The sequence below is a fragment of the Raphanus sativus genome, chromosome 9 (assembly GCF_000801105.2).
Source record: "Raphanus sativus cultivar WK10039 chromosome 9, ASM80110v3, whole genome shotgun sequence".
Lineage (NCBI taxonomy): Eukaryota > Viridiplantae > Streptophyta > Magnoliopsida > Brassicales > Brassicaceae > Raphanus > Raphanus sativus.
In genome coordinates, this window is record NC_079519.1 from 10,598,496 (window position 1) to 10,608,978 (window position 10,483).

Here is a 10,483-nt window from a genome sequence, read left to right on the forward strand (position 1 = left end):
ACTTTAAACTAACTTTATAAAAAAAACATTTTACAAAGTTTTATTTTTATAAAAAGTTTAAAACGTTTGTAACCATTTTAATTTTATCAAACTTTTTAATAAAAATATAAATTTTAAAAATGTTTTTAATAAAACTTTTAATAAAAATAAAATTTGTAAACTTTATAAAAATATAAATAAACTTTACAAAAAATTGCACCTAATTTCAAAATACCACATGTTGTATAGATATGTATCATAGAGAACAATAGTTTGTGAAAAAATCAAAAGAAAAACTATGGAAAAACCATAGATTAATGAATAAAACAAGGGAGAATCATTTTTAAAAATATTTTGACAAGCAAAATCGAAAATAACACGTTTTAGGAAGTTAGAATATTTTTAGGAGATTTTTAGAATATTTCCTTAACTGAAATTTTCATTAATTTTCGCAAAAATCAGGTAATCTTATCCGTAGAAGGCGCCTTCTAAAAGTTTAGAACATTGAAAAAAATCCAGAACACGCTTTCTACTTTTAGTAGACGGAAGAGTACATTTTAGAAAACGCATTCCGCGAAATTTAGAATACTTAATAAAAGTAGAAGATGCTTCCGGACGAAAAGTAGATAGCTTTAGGATTAGTAGAATGCGCATTCTACTTTTTTAGAAAATTAGTAAATAGTAAAATGTATGTTCTAAAAATAGTAGATGAACGTGTTTATTTTAGAAATCGCTTTCTACTATACCATTTTCTGTAGAATACACATTCTACCTTTAGTAGAACGTATTTTCAAATTCTTATTTATCAACTTTTTGAAAACAAAAAAATACCAGCATGTGTATATAGGTGTTTTATTAATTTTTTATATTTTTAATATTTTTTTTGATTCACAAAAGTATTTATTTCATTAGTTTTCAGAAATACAAAGTGTAAAAAGGAGAAAAATTGGACAAAAAATGATTTATATCAAAGGGACAACACCCTTGTTTTTTTGTTTTCTATTGGCAATTTTCCCTTTTTAAAAAACAATGACATAAAAGTTTTAAAGTAGTCAGAGTTGACAATGTCCGGAAATGTAAATTAAGCAATGCAACGTAACATTGTAACTTTGGCTCTCTCCTTGCTCTTTCGATATCACTCATTTCGTGCCTTCTTTCTAGAGCACCCATCATCCTTAAATGGTGACTCCTCCCCTCTCCCTTCCATTAACAGAGTTGTGACCTGGAGCAGATGCATCAGCTAGTCCACTTTCATCCACTTCATCGCCAACACATTTACCATGATTCACATGGGTTATCTTAACTCCAAGAATGTGGCTCCTTTTGACTGTTCCAGCACCTGACATATGATCTCTAGGAATGTGGGTCCTTTCTCCACCTGACATATCATCTCCTGGATTGACATTCCCACCCTGTCCAAGTGCATCCTTAATCAGTAATTACCGACATAGTAAAGTTGCAATGAACTAAAGTTGCAATTAGGTTAATTTAGTTAAATAGATGACTGAAATCTCATATCGGTAATTGGAAAACTATTTAACTAATATAGATAAGATAATAAATAATCCACTTATTGTCAATTAGTTTTAAATTAGAAGTGCATGATAAATTAGAATTTAATATTTACATTTCTTCGTCTTTTTGAAAGTTCCACCCACATGTTTGCTCTTCATTTTAAGTACCACCTATTTACAAATAATGAATCAGTCTACACATGACGAAAGAACATAAAATGTCTTCGTATCAATCTTGATAAAGTAATCTTCCAAACAAAGGAACTTACTTCCAAGTTGAATTGATGTTAAAAGATACTTGCTTCCAATGAAGGTCCCCTGTAACCAGATATTATCCGTTAACTTCTTCACATGATTTAAACGGATTTTTTGGGTCACAAGTTACCTTTGCAGGTGCGTTTAAGAAGCTCTTCTCCTCTAGAGACGAAAGTCATCGCTCCAAATACATTTCTCTCTTCCCTTTCTACATTCTCCTTCGTTGCATATAACATTGCTTTGTTCTCATTGTTATTCCTTTCCATTCTTGCCCTCGCAGCTCCTCGTAACGTTAAAATCTCTCAAAAAACCTCTGAAACATACCAAACAAAGCCATCAACTAAGCCATAAAATAAATCATTACTACACCTGTTGCAGCACTTGCCGTTAAAGCCACCACCTCTCCGTTAGTCCTAGCGTTGGTCTCAGAGCTGACGGCTGTTTCTAACTGGTTATAACCTGCTCCAATCTCTCCTGCCATCTCGATGCATTGTGAAGCGATGAGAGAGGCTGCAGACTCGACAACAGCAGCAACTGCTGTTGATTTAACTGTATGTTCTGAGGCTGCGACCGCCTTAGATGCGGAGTTTGCGGCTACGGCAGCAGCTACTCCCGCGACAGAGACTGCGGCGTGAATCTCAGCGTTTCGAGCTCTGGTTTCTTGCTTCTTCTTCTCCTTCTGATCCTTTAGTGATGCAGCGGACGATAGGGTGAACGGTCGATCAAAGAACTTTTAGGGTTCTAGAGACCTGTTCTTGGATTAATCAAGAGTTTCTTTCGATAGCGTCTTGAGACCAACTTCCTGTATTGATGAATTTAATCAAATCAATAACAAGGCAGCTCAAAGAAGATGAATTTGATCAAATCTCTTTCAAGGTATAAAGCAAAAGCTTGTTTATTAATTATCAAAGTTTGAATACAATTTTAGGCTTAAATGCCTATTTATAATAAATCCTTAAATCTAGAAAACCCTAATCTTAACTAAAATAGGAAAACCATTAAAATATATAAAATACAAATAAAAGGTAATTTTCTAACTCAATATATTTAACAAAATAAATAATAAGATATTTGGAAATATTCCAAATACTTATCTGCATCATTCTCTCCGGGTTGGAAAATATTCGTCCTCGAATCTTAAATCGGTTTTTCATGGCTGAAATATCCAAATATTTATCTTCAAATCCGAATTTTGCACAAAGCTGGATCTTTTGACTTTGCCGAAAATTTGCACGGAAATCGTCTTGCACGGACTTTGCACGGATCTCCTTCTGCTCGAATTTTACACGAATCTGGTCATGCTCGAGTTTTGCACAGACGAAATTTGCAAAAGAATCATCACTGAAAACGAAGTCGACAACACATATATCATCTTCATAGACGTCGTAGATAGGATCACCATAGATCTCTAGATAGATCTCATAATTCTCTTCTCTCTCAACAAAGGGACTTTTGTCCTGGATAGGATAGATGTTTGCACTCACCATGACATCCAGAATCTTCTTCAATTAAAAAATCAAAGAAACGCGGTTCTGATACCAACTGATGCAGCGGACGATAGGGTGAACGGTCGATCAAAGAACTTTTAGGGTTCTAGAGACCTGTTCTTGGATTAATCAAGAGTTTCTTTCGATAGCGTCTTGAGACCAACTTCCTGTATTGATGAATTTAATCAAATCAATAACAAGGCAACTCAAAGAAAATGAATTTAATCAAATCTCTTTCAAGGTATAAAGCAAAAACTTGTTTATTAATTATCAAAGTCTGAATACAATTTTAGGCTTAAATGCCTATTTATAATAAATCCTTAAATCTAGAAAACCCTAATCTTAACTAAAATAGGAAAACCATTAAAATATATAAAATACAAATAAAAGGTAATTTTCTAACTCAATATATTTAACAAAATAAATAATAAGATATTTGGAAATATTCCAAATACTTATCTGCATCATTTAGTCTTCTTCCCATTGTTCTTCCTCTTACCATGCTCTTTTACAAATGCTGCATCATTCATATTAAAAACTTGTATATAATAAGTTCCATTATATAAACATTTTGTAATCTTTTTTTGTGCTACTAATCTATTTTCCTAGGTGGGCAGCACTCAACCTGCTGTTTTTTCTCCATCAGTAAGGAAATAGGATTCACCAGCGAAACAATTGTTGTTCCAGGAAATACATTAAGACCTCAATCACCAATGTCAATATGTCCAACATCTCTCGGCCTATTATATGACACTAATAAGTAATAAACTAATCTGAGAATACAATATGTTAAGCAGACTCAAAAAATAATTACCTTCAGAAGTGCAGACATGGACTGGAGCAGCCTCCTAGCTAACTCACGTCCTCATGGAGTTAAGAACCAACTTTTATTTCTTCAAAAGCACATATGATCAATTTGCAAGTAATTAAAATCTAAAGCCGTATCTGAAGCTCAATTAAATTTATGAAAGCAATCTACCATGACCATCTAACTTACCTAAGGAGTCTGGTCGGAACGACCTCCTTGCTGCGGCCGGCCTTCAATTCAGAGAAGTGAATCTGTTAATTTGACATTAGGAGAAAGCTTGTGTGACAGTTTGAGAGATATCCAAATGGTTAAAGTAGAGGAACATGAGAGGACAATCGGAAGTTTTATATATACTTACAGAGAATGAATTGGGAAGTCGCATGTCAGATAGTTGAGTAGCTGGCGGATGATTGAGCAATAGTAGCATCAGAGAGGATGATATTTCCGAAGAAGGGATCTATGTTTTCGAATGAAGAAATACTCATAGAGCGTGTTTGTTGAAGCTCGATTCCAATCTCAGCCATCTCTGATTTATAGGGTTAGAGGTGTTCTTCGGTTTTCATACCCATCACCCTTTGATTGTAAAGAAAGGGAGACAGAGAGTTTGTGGGACTTATCGATTTTAACGTAAATTGAAAATTATTCCAGTGTTCAAGAGAAAAATAGTTCAACGGAGAATGAGACAGAGAAGAAGCGGAAGAGATGCAGAAGAATTCAAGAGGATGGCCCATAGAATTCAAGCCCACTCGATAGATGAAAAAAAAATTAAATGTGGGACCCACAATACTGTACACGTGTCACATAGGCATGAGAGAAACTCGCTCATTATATTATAGATTATTTTCTAAATTTTAATTTCAGAAGCATTCAAGGTTTAGTTTCCCACTTACAACATGCTCCAATGTTTATGAGTTTAAAAGGATTATGGGCTACACAAATATATTGGGATTTGATAGATAACTTATAAAACAGAAAACTAGTCCAAAATTTGATTTTGTCACCAAATTACCATATTCTTCTTCTAAATTAGTATTAAATCATTTCAACACGGTTTTATGGTATGCCAGTTACTAGTGCTTACTTGCTACAATGCTACATTTGAATATAAATTGACTGTACATTCGACATCACTCAAAATATTCCCAACCAATCAATGTGCCACATCATCTTTTGAAGTTTAATATCATGCTATTCATGTGCATCAATATCGATATGTTTTAATTATGTTAATAACCTTTTTAGTTCGTAAGCATACGTATTTCATATATTTATGGGCTGCATAAAGTTGAAAAGTCTATTAAATATTCTCATCACTTTTCTTTTGACGATATCCCTATATATATTAATAGCAAAACATTTAAAAAGTTGTAATCTGTAGTTTGTGATAATTACAAAAGAGTCTTGTTGAGATGTCATTTAATTAAGATATCAATTAATCTCACATGACAATTTAAGAATCAATTGAAAAAAAATATTGGTCCAAAATCCATTTGTTAGGGAACATTATACTAACCCAAAATATAAGAAAGGTGTATTTCCCTTAAATAAAAGTTGGGAGTTACCTAATATGATTAACATATATATAACAATTAATGATTATAAATAATAAAGATTTGATAACAATTTTTGCATCATTCCTTATTTTGTTTAGTTTTATATTATTAAAAGAAATAAAAAATCACATTAACCATATAATAAAAAATTAGGTTTTTTCTTTTATGTTATATTTTAAATTTTTTTAAAACGACTTTAAATTACAAAAAATGTTAAAAATCCCTTTGAAAATTTTGTGACCAATGACTTATTTTTTTGTTATAATAAGATACAAATGATTAAAATCTACTAATATGAACTTTTATTTAAAAGATATTCATGTTAGAATATATATATATATATACTAATATCATTTAAATTAAACTATGTACCATTTAAAAATACATAAATATGTTAATTTTTAAGTTTGCATTGAAAGAGAGTAGTGAGACCTTAATATTTTAATTATGAAATTTGCATCGAAAAATACCAAATCAAAAATTTTAAGATTAATGGTATAATTTTTTTTGTTACATCAAATATACAAGTGTTAATAAAATCATATGAGTCGAAAGTCTCAATAATATATATTTATATTAAAATATACTATATATGTATTTCAATATCTTTGAAATATAATTATATTCCATATAAATAAATAAAATGATTATTTTGATTTATTTACCATAAATATTTTGTAAATAAACAAGAGGTACTGTTTTGATTTATGTGATTATTCTAATCTTCTATATATTAATTAAAAACAATTGATTACTCTAGCAAGTGTAAGATTTTATTAATTAATATTGTTGGAAAATCTTACAATGATCAACATATTAAGATTTATTTAGAAGTTATTGAAATTACCTAACGAGAACATGGATTACACAACAAATTGGCTTTCCTAACACTAACCCAACACCCTTTCTATTCATCACAACACTGACAAAGAATATTTGGAAATGTGGATTGACAATCTGAAACAATAACGTTTTTTAAGTTTACCTCATTGTTTTTCTTAAATGAGCCTAGAACAATTTTTAATGATTAACTAAATGAGTCATCTACATAGTAAAATGTGTTTTGGTTTAAAAATTGTTGCATACCCAAAATCAATATGAACCACCATAATTTTCGTTTAAAATTTTGTCACAATTAAAAATATAGGGTTGTGCAAAATATCTGAATCCAAAAAACCGAACCAAAGTCGATCCAAAGAATAGTAGTGAACTTTAACCAAAATTGGTTAGATATCCGAATGAGTTCAAATTTTTGGTATCTAGAGAACCGGAACTGAACACGATCCAGACCGAAATACTTTGGATATCCGAATATATACGAACCAGATTTATATACTTATATATATTAATTATTTTAAAATTTAATATCTAAAAGAATATACAAAATATATAAGACATTTTAAAGTTGTCCAAAATACTTGGAAATATATACAAATAGTTATAGATACATGTTTATTATAGCTAAATGATACTTAAAATGTCTAAAATACTTAAAATATCTATTGATTTCTTAAGTATTTTGGCATACATTGTTCAGATTTATATGTTATATACTATTTTATTTTTATATTTTGAAATTTTTTTAAATTTTATATGAACTTTAATTTTTGAAAAGGAATTAAATAGGTTATCTGAACCCAAACCCGAATCAAGTGATGCAAAGACACACAATTTCTAGGATCGCCGTGAAGAATATCTCTCCAAAGATATCTATTTAGGGTTGTATGAGAAGATGGCTCGAGGTTCTTGTTGTCACAATCATGAGCCTAATCCAAAACCAGACATTAGTAAAGAAGCTTTCCTCACATATTCACTTGATTGGTGAGAAGAGGTAATGTCATATCATTGATTTATATATTGAAAGAGAGAGGAAGGAAGATGAAGAGGGGTCGAGATGGTGTTATTACTCAATTTTAAAAAACAGTAATAGCTCAAGAAATAAAGGAGATGATGGTGGGAGAAACAAAGTTAATGAATGGTAACGCAAAGCGGTGCGTAATTCAAAGCGTTTTTCTTAAAACTTCTTCATGTTACCAATCAGAAATTTTGTTCATTTCATTGCGGTTTTCGTAAAAGTTAAAAAAAAAAACTGTTTGCGGTTTTCAAAACTGCGTATTTTTTTCATGGACTGCACATATTCAAGGACCACACCTAAGCACTAGTGGTTTGTTGAATTCTGCACTAAATAGTAACATCTATTATTAGGGTAAACGGTCTATTTCCACACCAGAAATATCATATAGTAATAGTTTAACACAATCTTTCATGCTCGTCCTAATTACACACATATTAAGTGTATGAAATTATCTACTCCCATTTAAAAAAAAAAAATCGAAACCCGAAACCACACATATGGAGGTTTAGCTTGGCTTTTTGCTAGTTTAGATTCTAAATCGATATCAAACCAGTTAAACCGTTTAAACCAGTTAATATCGAACTGAAACTAAAACCTGATCCAACCTGATATTCAAATAATACCCGACCCAACTCTTTAGTAGGATGTTGGGTCAGGTTCTATTTGGATATCAGGTCGGGTTGGGTTTTAATTCCAGTTCGATACGGTTTGATATCGGTTTAATTAGTTTGATATCAAATTAGATTTTAAACCAGTAAAACCATGCTAAATCTTCGTCTGTGTGGTTTCAGGTTTCAATCTTTGAAAATGAGGGTAAATAGGTTCATATATTTAAAACTAGGGAAAATCCGCGCTTCGCGCGGGAATTTGTCTCATTACATTTATTTAATATTTGTTCTTAATTTAAATGATTTTTTAATTATGCATGGAATGTTATTTTGTAATTTTAATCATTAATTACTTTTGATCTTGTTTGTTGTAAAAGACTCAAAATAATTTTATTACGGTTTACATAAAAATTCCAATATGATTATTGCGATTATTTATGAAGTTTTATTCTATGCAATTAGGTTCATATACTTAAGACTAGGTATTGATCCGCGCCTTGCGCGGGGTGATAAGTCTATAAAGTATTTAATAAAAAATAATATACATATTATAAATATTAATTATCGTGTATTATTTTGTATCATAATATTACGTGGTATAAGATTTTTGAACCGCCTTCAATTAAGAAGTGATCAAACTGGTTCACCAATTCTTTTTTCACAGTTGCGTGAATCTTATCACCTTATATAAGAACAATCAATATAAATGTAGATATTAGATATGTATGATGCAAAAATAAAGTTATATACGTGTTTGACAGGAATACTTACATTAGTGTCGATGAATACCATTTCAATGGTCAGACCATTGGCGGCTGAGTACTGCCTCCAAAGACGGATGATCTTAACTCGGATTCTCCACATTGACTTGAAAGTCTTAAGCTCAGAAACTGTGTTCATGGCCGCGATTGTAAAATAAATATAGAATGTTTGTAGTTTGATAGAGGATGTGTATTGAACTACATATAGACAAAATCATTATATATTAATAATGTTTCCGATAACGATGGTGGTCGTATTAACTATACAATATCACTTATGGCATTATAAAGTTATTGCTACTCTCACAATAGGTAAGATCATTAATTATATACTTTGTCTGCAAGTTTTCATTTAACTCGGGAGTATTTACTTTGTCTGCAAATGTTCATTGAATTTGGACGTATTCATTCATTTAATTTGGATGTACGTATTATATGTTTTCAAACGTTCTTCCGTTCCAAATAAGTCCATTAATCAATGCTTATTCTTGTGTCGTAATTAAAGAATTGAATGCTACGAATTAAAGAATTGAATGCAAGTTAACTCTCGAAACGACACGTCGGCAAATTGGCTGAGAAACATTGTCGTGACGACACATAAGCAAGGCACTCTCTCAATGTTTCTCAAATAATATATAGGGGATGTGTACAATTAGGACGAACACGAAAAATTGTGTGGAACTGTTACTATACGATGCTTCTGGTGTGGAAATAGGTCGTCTACCCTTATTATTATGTTCATAATTAATTAAAGATAGATTGACAACAAATTTAACTGAAGCTTTATGAATTCATTTAAAATAAAATTCAATAATTGTTAATAAAATTCAATAAAAATTTATAACAGGAAATGAGTATTAAAGTGAATTTAAGATTTATGTATATTGAACACGAGTGTAGGCATTGACATTTACCCGGGCCTGAAAATTTGAAGTGGAACCGACCCAAAAACCAGTTCGGATCAGATTGCGGGTAGTGCCATTTTACCTCATTCGGTTTTGCCGTGGAAGACCCGCATGTCTTGTACCCGAACCAAAACTGGGGTACTCAAAACTTATAGTATACATTAGATATATACGGGTGATTTGTTATATTTTGGTATTATCGAATATTTTTTAAGTTTTAGATTCGAGTTTTCAAGTATAATTTTGGGTTTCTGATAAAATTTTAAATTTTCAAAAATATAATCCGGGAAATCATATAATTTGTTTTTGTATTTTTGGATCTTCGATCAGATTTTGGATAATTTTTTGGGTCTTTTTGGATATTTGAATATTTTTGAGTTTTAGAGTATTCTTTCGGGTTTCAGGTTTTTTGAATTTTTAGGTCCTAAACACTCCAAACTGACCCAAAAATTTTAGGAACAAAAATATAGTGGATATTAGTGATTCCTTAGACAACTAGACCCGAACTAACATAGAGACATGTTCTGAACTGACTCTGAACCGCCAAATTCTAATTATCCAATAGGATCCAAATATCTAAGAGAGTAAGATCTGAAGGACCCATATCCGAAAATATCAGGTTATCCGATCTGAACACAACGCGATGATCGAATGTCCAAGTAGAACGTGCAATCTATATTCTATAACAATATTGTTTTGTTAATTAAAATAATTATTTAGTATTTCAAAAAAAGTATCCAATACCGCAAATATATATT

At 30.9% G+C, this 10,483-nt stretch overlaps 1 pseudogene; it reads right to left on the reverse strand.

Annotated features, from left to right (window-relative positions):
• Positions 1-1,159: 1,159 nt before the first annotated feature.
• Positions 1,160-8,959, reverse strand: LOC130500038 (VAN3-binding protein-like; annotated as a pseudogene).
• Between the last annotated feature and the right edge of the window lie 1,524 nt (positions 8,960-10,483).